This window comes from Nicotiana tabacum, chromosome 17, assembly GCF_000715075.1.
Source record: "Nicotiana tabacum cultivar K326 chromosome 17, ASM71507v2, whole genome shotgun sequence".
Taxonomy (NCBI): domain Eukaryota; kingdom Viridiplantae; phylum Streptophyta; class Magnoliopsida; order Solanales; family Solanaceae; genus Nicotiana; species Nicotiana tabacum.
In genome coordinates this window covers 73,066,438-73,079,362 of record NC_134096.1, presented here as the reverse complement: position 1 = coordinate 73,079,362, position 12,925 = coordinate 73,066,438, and positions in this window count along the sequence as shown.

Below are 12,925 nucleotides of genomic sequence, written 5' to 3'. Positions count from 1 at the left end.
TAGAATCTCCCAACAGGGGCAAACACATAAACATAATACTAAGTCCTGAACTCACCATAGGTGGGACAACAAATAGGGGACTCGCCCCGATAAGCAGAACTGAATGAAAATACGAATGGTGCCCCTCTGTAACAAATCAAAAGCATACATGTATGATATCATCCGACGCAGTGGCCTCAAGCCTACTATATGAAACACATCAACGGGAAAGGCCTTCCCCTCTTGGGCGCCCTCTACGCACATGAATACTCTGTTGTGACACACCTGTCCGAAGTCTAGTATAATCTCTCACCCTGTGGCTGGTATCTCCACACTCGAAGCAACCTCTATGATGACGTGGCAGTGGGAAATGTGCGGTATGGGTACTCTGAGACCCGTGAGCACCTGAAATACTATATGAAGCCTGAAGTGCAAACTAAACTGGCTGACCTACAAAACCTCTACCATGTCATACCCTGCCTCCGAAATAAGGACCAGTAGATCTCTCCGGTCTACGAGGCCTCCTCGCCTCTTTGTCCTCTCTCTCCCGATCTCACTTGTACTCTCTCTCATGGCCCCGCCTATCCTCTCTCTCCTGATCCCACATGTCCTCTACACGGCGAGCGATCCCTACCACTTGCTGAAATGAAACATCTGACTCTAACTCTCGAGCCATGCTGAACAACATATCATGCCTGAGTCCCTCAATGAATCTACGGACATGCTTTCTAACTGTGGCAACCAAAGCAGGTACATGCCTGGCCAAATCACTGAATCTCACGGCATACTCTGACACTGACATAGTGCCCTGGCGCAGCTGCTCAAACTCTGTGCGCCATGCATCTCGAAGGGACTGAGGTACAAACTCTCTCATGAACATCTCTGAAAACTGAACCCATGTAAGTGAAGCTAACTCGGCTGGGCTACCCAACTCATATGCCGACCACCACTGATAAGCCGCTCCCCTGAGCTGGAATGTAGTAAAAGCAACCTTACTCGTTTCAACAATACCCATAGTACGGAGAATGCGGTGACACTCCTCCAAAAAACCATGTGCACTCTCTGAAGCTAAACCACTAAATGTTGGAGGGTCATATTATTTGAACCTTGCAAGTCTAAGCTGCTCTTCCTCAAATGATGTTGCACTGACCACAGGCTGAACTGGAACCACAGTCTGTGTCTCCATGACACTTGGAACCTGAAAAACATGAACTCGCTGCTCTGGGGTGTGGGCAGCGGGAGTTTGGGTTCCTCCCCCGATCTGTGGAGTAGCTGGTGCAACCGAAATCAACCTTGCCTGAGCCAATGTACCAAACATGCTCAAGAACTGTGCTAAGGTCTCCTGAAGTCCGGGTGTAACAACAGGCACCTCCGGTACCTGCCCCCCAACTGGAACTACTGGCGGCTCCTCAACTGCTACTCTGGTAGGTGCTCTGGCTGTGACACGTACTCCTCGTCGGCCTCTACTTCTGCCTCTAGCGACATCTGCTCAGAGGGCAACGTCATCAGTAACTGTAGCTCGTGTCCTCACCATCTGTGAGAGAATGGAATGATAAAGTTCGAACTTCGAGATAAATGAACTCGCACAATAGGAATGAAGGAAGTGAGATTGTCATAATAGTTTCGTAGCCTCTCGAAGATAAGTACAGACGTCTCCGTACCGATCCGCGAGACACTACTAAACTCGCTTATGACTCGTAGCACCTATGAACCTAGAGCTCTGATACCAACTTGTTACGACCCAATTTCCCCTCAGTTTTGGGTGTCGTGATGGCACCTAGTCTTAGGGACTAAGTAAGCCTAACAATAATTGAAACAACAACATTATTTAAATAGAATCTCTTACAATTCCCAAAATCGGTAGTACAAGTCATAAGTTCTACATCGTGTTTGCTAGAAAATTTCTAAATATAACTGTCCAGAAATAAGAATAAGCAATGCAAAACAAAAACTTGAAGTGACTATGAAGCCTGCGAATGCAGCAATAAGTATACCCTGAGTATCCACAGCAACGACCCGCACAACTACTAACGAACAAATACCTGGATCTTTACAAAACAATATGCAGAAGTGTAGACTGAGCACACCACAGCGGTGCCCAGTAAGTATCAAGACTAACCTCGGTGGAGTAGTGACGAGAAACAATCAAGACACCCACTGGTTTAATAAACTGAACAAGTATAAGTATATGAACAATCGAAATATGATATCTACATAAAGACTATGTAATATGGCTCACAATACAGTAATGGCAATAAGAAAGGAAACAACAAGTATCAACAGAATACCGTAAAAATGACACAGGAAAGTGAATGGAATACAACCTAAATCCGAAATCACAAATACAACAAGGGCAAGTAATAACTCAGCAACTACAACCGCTTTTACATTAGGTTTTAGTCATCAATCTCCACGAGGTACCGAACCTCGGACAAATCACAACTCACGGGTCTCAATACCTGAACCCAAACACTTGGAACCCTGTGCCCTCATAACACCTCATAACCGCACTGACGACTCACGTGCCAATAGAGCCATTCTCACATAGAAGGCAAGTAAACAAGGGTGAGCATCTATGCTCAACAATATCAAGAACACCTCTTATCCGATAAGAGTGCTTAACTACGTGTATGCTTGTGCAAGTGTCCTAACATAGTCCATACCAGCAAATAAGCATAAGGAAGAAGAAGAACGGACAACACGTAGAATATTTTCTCACAGCTTTCACAAGATAAAGCTCACACAGGTACGTATACCACTACACAAATATCAACAACAAGAATACCCCCAGGCCATAAATCATCACAAATCAATCCCTGACACAGCCCACCTTGTCTCGCCACGTGTGCAATAGTAACATAAATGTCCGCTTTGTCTCGCCACACATGCATAATAATATTCCCACATTGTCTCGCCACACATATATATATATATATATATATATATATATATATCCCGTCTTGTCACGCCGCATGTGCAAATATCAATAGTAACAATAGCACGATAGAAACCTCGTGCAACCTTATAACAACAACCGCACGGCAGAAACCTCGTGCATCACAATAATAACAACTGCACGACAGAAACCTCGTGCATCACTACAACAAGTACAACAACAACAATGGTAATAATATAAAGTACGACAAGTAAATCAAATCAAGGACTTTAAAATCAAAGGAAACGGTAGAACCAATTCACAAGGAATAATCACAGTAAAGAATGCTAGGCGTAAAGAGAACAACTCAACAAGGGAAAACTAATGTGTAGCAACGATCCCATAATATACATTTCAACAACAGGGAAGCTAACACGAGTCTAATAAATTCCAAATAAAATAAGTCGACTAAAATATAGGATATCTAAACTTCATTTAAGGATGAGAAATTGCGAAGGATATTCAACAATTCAATTAAAGATAAGCAATGTAAAGATATTCATAACCTCAATTAAGACTAAACAATTATAGGATGAGATAATAAAGATTCCAAATAAAGATAAGCAGATATGAAAAGATAGCATGGCAATAGAAAAGGTAAAATCTTCAGTTAAGTCAAATAAGAGTGAATCCTGAAGCAATTAATTCAAATTAAAGCATGTAGAGGTGAAATTAGTAAATAGGAACATAATCATATCAAGAACAACTTCATACTCAGTAAATATAAGAACCTAGGCACCCTAAAAGTCCAACTTTCCACAAATAAGTCCGAGTACGCACTCGTCACCTCGCGTACATGGACTGCAATCAACATAGAAGACTCAAATCCTAAGGGGTAGTTCCCCCACACGAAGTTAGGCAAGATATTTACCTCGAACCAAGCTCAATCAGTCCGTAAGAATGTCCTTTTTTCAATTATCAGACTCGGAATGGTCCAAATCTAGTTAAACACAATTGCATATCACGAATACAACCATAATAGACTCATCTAATTAATGAAGTCAATATTTTAACAAAAATTCCGAAATTCTCCCTACGGGCCTACGTTTTGGAATCGGGTAAAAATCATAAAATACGAATACCCATTCACTCACGAGTCCAACCATATAAGAATTACTCAAATCCGACCACAAATCCCCTTTCAAAACTCGAAATCTTTATTGAAGAAATTCTTCCAAATTTTTCCAATTTCAACCCAAAAATCCGAAATTAAAGAGAATATTAATGATCGATTAGTGGAATATAACCAAAATAGAGTGTAGAATCATTACCCAATCGATATCTCTGAAACTCCCTCAAAATTTCATCCAAATCCGAGCTCCCAACTCAAGTTTTTGATAAAATGGCAACTCCCTCGTTTATGGAAACGATATAAGTGTGCCCAGGTCTTTAAGCATCGCGAACGCGGAGAAAGGCTCGCGTTCGCGAAGAAGAAAAATGAAGGCTGCCAGAAGATCCTTCGCGAACGCGATAAAAGGTACGCGAACGTGAAGAACAAAGGACAGGAACCTACGCGAACGTGAAGAGGACACGCGAACACGAAGAGTAAATGATCACCAACGTTGGGGACCGAGTTCCTACTAAGCGAATGCGGAAGGAAGGATGCGAACGCGAAGAAGGAAAAGGCAGACCTTCGCGAACGCGAACGCGAAGAAGAAATATTTGGCGGGCCAGCAGAACACTGCGCGAACGCGAAAGGCACTTCGCGATCGCGAAGAAGAACATCAGATGACAGAAAACAATAGTTCAAAATAAGAGGAAATGACTCGTGGCCCATCCGAAACACACCCGAGGCCCCCGGGACCCCGTCTAAACTCACAAACAAGTTCCATAACCTAACACGGACTCGCTCGAGGTCTCAAATCACATCAAACAACGTCGAAATTACGAATCACACTATGTATCGAACTTATAAACTTTCAAATCTTCCAACTTCTAAAACCCGTGCCGAAACCTATCAAATCAACCCGGAATGACGTCAAATTTTGCAAGCAAGTCCCAAATAACATAACGGAGTTGTTCCAACTCTCGGAATCGCATTCCGACCCCGATATAAAATATTCCACTTCCTGTCCAAATCTCCAAAATTCGACTTTCGCCAGTTCGAGCCTAAATCAGCTACAGACCTCAGATTCACAGTTCGGACCCGCTCCTAAGTCCAAAATCACCCAACGGAACCGACGAAACTCCATTCCAGATTCGTCTTCACATAGTTCCGACTACGGTTAAAATCCTAAGACTTAAGCTTCTGTTTTAGGAACTAAGTGTCCCAAATCACTTCGAAATATCCGGTAACCAAATTCAACCACGCACACGAATCAATACACATAATACGAAGCTGCTCAGGGCCTTATGCCGCCGAATGGAACTTAAATTCTCAAAACTACCGGCCGGTTCGTTACATTCGTAGTAGCTAGTGAATAAACATCATGTAATCATAGTTCTTTACCTGAGTAGTAGTCATTAGTATCAATTAAGATTATTTATTTTACGAAATAGTGTTAGTTCGTTTTGATTAAATAATTCAATAATTACTATTTTGTTATAATACAATATTTATTGTTGCATTATAAATTGGGTATAATTGAAGTGACATTTTTTCATCTTGTGAAACAACGTACTAATTCCATTTCAGAATTTTTTTTTGTGTCTCCAACTTTCATTATTTCCTTTAATGTACTGTGATAAGCAATTATATAACAGTTTTGTTCTATGTGTTAGTGTCATTATTACATCGGCCAATTACTATAGTGCATAATATAGGATTATTAGTAGAACTGACAATAAAATTATACTCTTCTTTAGCTACTCTTAAAATTGACATTACTTCTCGGACTAATTGGTTTTATTTAGAAAATCACTACTTGCATACAATAATGATTACTATATATTACGTATCGAACTTGATGTTCTAGTTTTTCTTTTTAATGTTAAATATCATTTTGCATTTATTATTATTGCAAATTTAATAAAATTGCCTATTTATTCCTATGTTTCTTTTGTATGTCAAACTATGGGAAGCAAATATGGATATCTCAAAAAACAAACTTGGATCAAAGTTTAATTATAAAACTATTTGTTTAATTGATTCATGTACGATACATACAATATTCAAAGAGAAGAAATATTTCTCTCATTTAAGTATGTGTAAGGCAGATGTTACTACAATTTCTGGTAGTACTAATCTAATTGAAGGCTCTGGAAGAGCCACTATAACTCTACCTAGGGGAACAATATTTATCATAGATAATGCAATGTTCTCCTCCAAGTCCAACAGGAACTTGTTGAGTTTTAAAGATATCCGCCGAAATGGATATCATATTGAGACAATAGATGAGAATAATCTTGAATATCTCATCGTTACCAAGAATGTCTCTGGCCAGAAAAGGGTTATTGAGAAGTTCTCATCTTTATCTTGTGGCTTGTATTGGATAACAATTAGTGCAATTGAGGCTCATTCAACTGTAAACCAAAAGGTTACTGATTCCAATACTTTTGTACTTTGGAATGATTGATTGGGACATCCTGGATCAATTATGATGAGACGTATTATAGAAAACTCAAATGAGCATCCATTAAAGAATTTAAAGATTCTTTTAAATAATAAATTTTCTTGCACTTTTTGTCATCAAGACAAGTTAAGTATAAGACCATCACCAACAAAGGTTGGGATTGAATCCCCTGCGTTTTTGGAACGTATACAAGCAGGCATCTGTGGACCTATTCACCCACCTAGTGGATCGTTTAGACATTTTATGGTCTTAATAGATGCATCTTCTAGATGGTCTCATATGTGCCTATTATCATCTCGCAACCTCGCATTTGCAAAATTAATGGCATAAATAATCCGATTACGGGCACAGTTTCCTGATAATCCAATTAAGTCCATTCAACTTGATAATACTACTGAGTTTTCATCCCAATCATTTAATGATTATTTCATATCAATTGGGATAAAAGTGAAATATCCTGTAGCTCATGTTCACACTCAAAATGGCCTTGCAGAGTCTTTAATTAAATATCTGCAATTGATAGCAAGACCGTTACTCATGAAAATGTGGTTGCCCATTTCTGTTTTGGGTCATGTCATTTTGCATGCAGCAATGCTAGTTCGTCTCCAACCGACAAATTATCATAAATATTTCCCGTTGTAATTAATTTTGGGTCATGAACCTAATATATCCCATTTAAAGTTTTTTGGATGCGCAATATATGTGCCTGTAGCACCACCATATCGCACCAACATGGGTCCCCAAAGAAGGTTAGGAATATATGTTGGGTTTGAATCGCCCTCTATTATTCTCTATCTTGAAACATTAACGGGGGATTTGTTCACTGCTTGATTTGCAGATTGTCGATTCGATGAGGTATTTTCCCCCAAATTAGGGGGTGAAATTGGTGAAACCAAACGGAAATTTTTGTGTAAAAATTCATCATTGTCTCATCTTGATCCACATGCCTCTATTTATGAAAAAGAGGTGCAAAAGATTATCCATTTGTAAAAAATAGCAAATCAAATGTGAGATGCATTTATGGATCTAAAAATGATAACAAAATCACATATCCCTGCAGAAAATGTTCCAATCCATACTGATATCCCTGTTGGACAATCTTCTAGTGTCGTAGCCAATGAGTCAAAAGCACGCTTAAAATGTGGCAGACCATTGGGTTCTAAGTATCAAAATCCTAGAAAAAGAAAAAGAAAAAGAAATGATCAAGATGACACTACAAAAGAGACTCATGAAGAAATCCACGATTTGACCAATCCTGAGATTCATGATGAAATCATTGAGCATGAGACTCAAGAAAATAAGGAACTACCAATAAATCCAATCGATATTGAGACAAATTTGCATCGATTGGATATAGTGGTGGATTATGTCTTTGCATACAATGTTGCATCTAGAATTATTCAAGATAGTAAGGATCTAGAACCTCAATCTGATAGTGAATGTCGATAAAGACGTGATTGGCCAAAATGGCAAGAAGCAATCCAATCCGAGTTGGATTCACTCGCGAATCGTAAAGTTTTTGGGCCTATAGTCCAAACACCGATCGGTATTGATCCTGTTGGCTATAAATAGGTCTTTGTACGCAAGAGAAATGAGAAAAAGGAGGTACAAAGATATTAGGCACGCCTTGTTGCACAAGGATTTTCACAAAGGCCCGATGTCGATTATGAAGAGACATATTCACTTGTTATAGATGCAATAACACTTCTTTATCTCATTAGTTTTGATGTCCATGAAAATATTGACATGCATATGGATGTGGTTACCACCTACCTTTATGGCTCACTTGATAATGAGATATACATGAAAATTACCAAGGGATTTAAAATGCCTGACGCATATAATTCAAAGTCCCGGGAAATATTTTCAATCAAATTGCAAAGATCATTGTATGGTCTAAAGAAATCAGGACGAATGTGGTATAACCGTCTTAGTTAGTATTTATTAAAAAAAGGTATCATGACCCAAAAATCCTAACCTGTCATGGTGACTCCTATCTCAATACTAGGCAAGCCGACAAAATAATAACCCACGATTTTGCAAATCCAAAATACAAACACTTCCAAAACCTGGTGTCACTGAGAACATGAGTATCTATACATTACAAGTCTGGAAAACATGACCTATAATATTCTGAGACCAAATACAATAAATAAAAGGAATGGGAAGGAGAGACAAAGTCCACGAAACATGACAGCTACCTCTGAATTTTCGGAAAATCAACTGTGTGAAAGAATCAACACCCACTGTGTCCGGGATCACTTGGATATGCACACGAAGTGCATGGTGTAGTATGAGTACAACCAACTCAGTAAGTAACAATAATAAATAAGAACTGAAAGTGGTGACGAGCTTCACAGCTAAGTCCTAATACAGTGATATTCAACATAAAAGGGTAGGCATGCTCTCAAGTTCAATATTTTAAATTTCACAGTAATTTCACATCAACTTCGACTGAAACAGAAAATAATGTCTTTCAGAAATTTCCAAAACAGTGATATATGACAGATGAAATGCAGCAATAATGAAATCAATGCATCCTCTAAAAGTAACAGTTACTCAGTCCTCCCATTCACTCTAACCTTGCAATCACTCATTCCTCTCAATCACTCAGCACTCGACACTCGCACTCAGTAGGTATCTGCGCTCACTGGGGGTGTGTACAGACTCCAGAGAGGCTCATTCAACCCAAGCGCTATAACAAGCCAATCATGGCATTAATCAACAAAACATGCTGCGGCATGCAACTCGATCCCATAAATATCCTTACAATTAGGCCCTCAGCCTCACTCAGTCATCAACCTCTCCAGTCTCTCGAGCTCTCAGAAATCATAATAAGCAGCCCAACAATAATGATATGATGTATCAATAATGAATAAGAGAGTCTGAGATGTAATATGCGAGTACAAATCATGACCGAGTGTGAAACAATAATTTAGCAAATAATTCAACATGTACACGACCTCTATGGGTCAACACATAGTTTAAACATGATTTATAAATTAATTTCCCTAAATACGTAGAACAATGTACGGATATCAATAGATTATTCAACTACACAGTTCCATGGGATTGACCAAGTCACTATTCCTATGGTGCACGCCCACACACGCGTCACCTAGCATGTGCGTCACCTCAAAACCAATCACATATCACAACAATCCGGGGTTTCAAACCCTCAGGACCAAATTTAGAACTATTACTTACCTCAAACAGTTAAATTCTTTATTCTGCAATGCCTTTGCCTCGCGAATCGGCCTCCAAATGCCTTGAATCTAGCAAAAAAAATAATCCGATTCAGTCAATAAAAATTATAGGAATTAATTCCATATGAAAATACAAATTTTCCATCAAAATTCGAAATTTCACCCAAAAATCGTCCGTGGAGTCCACGTATCGGAACCCAACAAAAATTACAAAATATGAAAACCCATTCAACCACGAGTCTAACCATACCAATTTTACCAAAATCCGACCTCAACTCGACCTCCAAATCCTCAAATCTTATTTTCAAATCCCTAGGTTCAAATCCCCGATTTACACCTCAAAAACATGTAATCTAGCTAGATTATACGATGATAATTCAATATTATGGAGTAGAAATAATTACAAGTGTCTTACCTCAAGATTTCTCTTGAAAACCTCGCTCAAAAATTGCCCAACCTGAGCTTGAAATGCCCAAAAATGGCAAAAGCTCGGAATCCCTCTGTTTTTGTACTGCCCGGGGGTTTTGCTTTTGCGGAAGTTTTAACTGCACCTGTGGTCTCGCACATGCGAGAACTCCTTCGCTTCTGCGGCTTCATCGCTTCTGTAGAAAGGAAGTCCGCTCATGTGGAGTCGCACACGCGACGTTTTCTTCACTTCTGTGAAGCCATCTTCCCCTCCCCTTTTCCGCTTCTACGTGCATAGCTTCGCACCTGCGACCTCGTAGGTGCAGAAATTTTTTCACACCTGCAACCACTGCCCCTTTTCGATGCCTGGCCGCTTCTGCGATCGGCTGGTGCACACATGCGGCTTCGTACCTGCGATCAGACCTCCGCAGGTGCGAGAAAACCAGAAGCAAAATTTCCAGCAGTGGTTTTAAGTCCAAATTTGATCCGTTAACCACCGAAACTCACCCGAGGCTCCCGAGATCTCAATCAAATATACCAACAAGTCCTAAAACATCATACAAACTTAGTTGAGTCTTCAAATCACATCAAACAATGCTAAAAATACGAATCACACATAGATTCAAGCCAATGAACTTTGAAACTTCCAATTTTTACCAACGACGCCAGGACTTATCAAATCATGTCTGATTGACGTCAAAGTTTTCACACAAGTCAAAAATGACATAACGGACCTATTCAAATTTCCAGAATCAGATTCCGATCCCGATATCAAAAAGTCAAGCCCCCGATCAAACTTCCCAAAAATTCGACATTCGCCATTTCAAGCCTAATTCCACTATGGACCTCTAAATAATTTTCCAAACATGTTTCTAAGTCCAAAATAACCATACAGAGCTATTGGAATCATCAGAATTCAAATCCGAGGTTGTTTACACATAAGTCAATATACATTCAACTTTTTCAACTTAAATTTTCAATTTTGAGACTAAGTGTCTCATTTCACTCTGAAATCTTTCCGGACCCGAACCAACTAATCCGGTAAGTCATAAAATAACTGTAAAGCATAACTTGAGTAGTAAATGAGGGAATGAGGGTATAATACTCAAAACAACTGGTCGGGTCGTTACATTCTCCCCCTCTTAAACAAATGTTCGTCCTCGAACAAGTTTAGAATCAAACCTGGAGTCTCAAATAGGTGTGGATATTTGCTTCGCATCTCCTACTCAATCTCCCAAGTAGCTTCTATGACTGGATGGCCTATCCATTGTACCTTCAGTGATGATATGTTCTTTGACCTCAGCTTTCGAAACTGCCGGTCTAAAACAACCACTAGGTCTACATCATAAGTCAAATTACCGTCCAGCTGCACTGTACTGAAATACAGAATATGAGACGGATCCCCGACATACTTCCGGAGCATGGATACATGGAACACTATATGAACACCTGATAGACTAGGTGGAAAAGCAAATTCATAAGCCACCTCTATAATTTTCTTAAGTATCTCAAAAGACCCAATATACTGAGGGCTCAACTTGCCCTTCTTCTCGAACCTCAACTCACCTTTCATGGGTGAAATATTAAGCAGAACCTTCTCCCCAACCATGTAAGCAACATCACGGACCTTCCTGTCGGCATAACTCTTATGTCTAGATTGCGCCATGCGAAGCCGCTCCTGAATCAATTTAACCTTCTCCAAATCATCCCGAACTAAGTCAGTGCCCAATAGCCTAGCCTCACCCGGCTCCAACCAACCTACTAGAGATCGACACCGTCTCCCATATAAAGCCTCATACGGAGCCATCTGAATGCTCGATTGGTAGCTATTATTGTAAGCAAACTCTTCCAGAGGTAGAAATTGATCCCAAGAACCCCACCAAAATCAATGACACAAGCGCGTAGCATATCCTCCAATATCTGAATAGTGCATTCGGACTGTTTGTCCGTCTGAGGGTGAAATGTTGTACTCAACTGAACATATGTTCCTAATTCTCGATGTACTGCTCTCCAAAACTGTGATGTAAACTGCGGGCCCCGATCCGAAATGATGGACATGGGCACCCCGTGTAGGCGAACAATCCCCCGGATATAAATCTCATCCAACCGCTCCGAAGAATTAGTACCAAATGGAATAAAATATGCGGACTTGGTCAACCGATCTACAATCACCCAAACAACATCAAACTTTCTCAAAGTTCGTGGGAGCCCAGCTACGAAATCCATGGTAATACGCTCCCATTTCCACTCCAGAATTTCAAGTCTCTGAAGTAATCCTCCCGGTCTCTGATGCTCGTACTTTACCTATTGCCAATTCAAACTCCGGGCTACAAATCCAACTACATCTTTCTTCATTCGCCTCCACCAATAGTGCTGCCTCAAATCCTAATACATCTTCGCGGCACCTGGATGAATGGAGTACCGCGAACTATGAGCCTCCTGGAGAATTAACTCATGCAAACCATATATATTAGGCACACAAAGCCTGCCCTGCATCTATAATACACCGTCATCTCCAATAGTAACTTCCTTGGCATCACCGTGGTGACCCGTGTCCTTAAGGACAAGCAGATGAGGGTCATCATACTGAAGTTCTGTAATACTATCATAAAGGGTAGACTGAGAAATCACGCAAGCCAAAACTTGACTCGGCTCGAAAATATCCAATCTGACAAACTGGTTGGCCAAGGCCTGAACATCCAAGGCTAAATGCCTCTCTGCAACCGGTAAGTATGCTAAGCTGCCCAAACTCTCTGCCTTACGACTCAAGGCATCGACCACCATATTGGCCTTTCTGAGATGATAGAGAATCGTGATGTCATAATGCTTAATCAACTCCAACCACCTCTGCTGTCGCAAATTAAGATCGTTATGTTTAAACAGATATT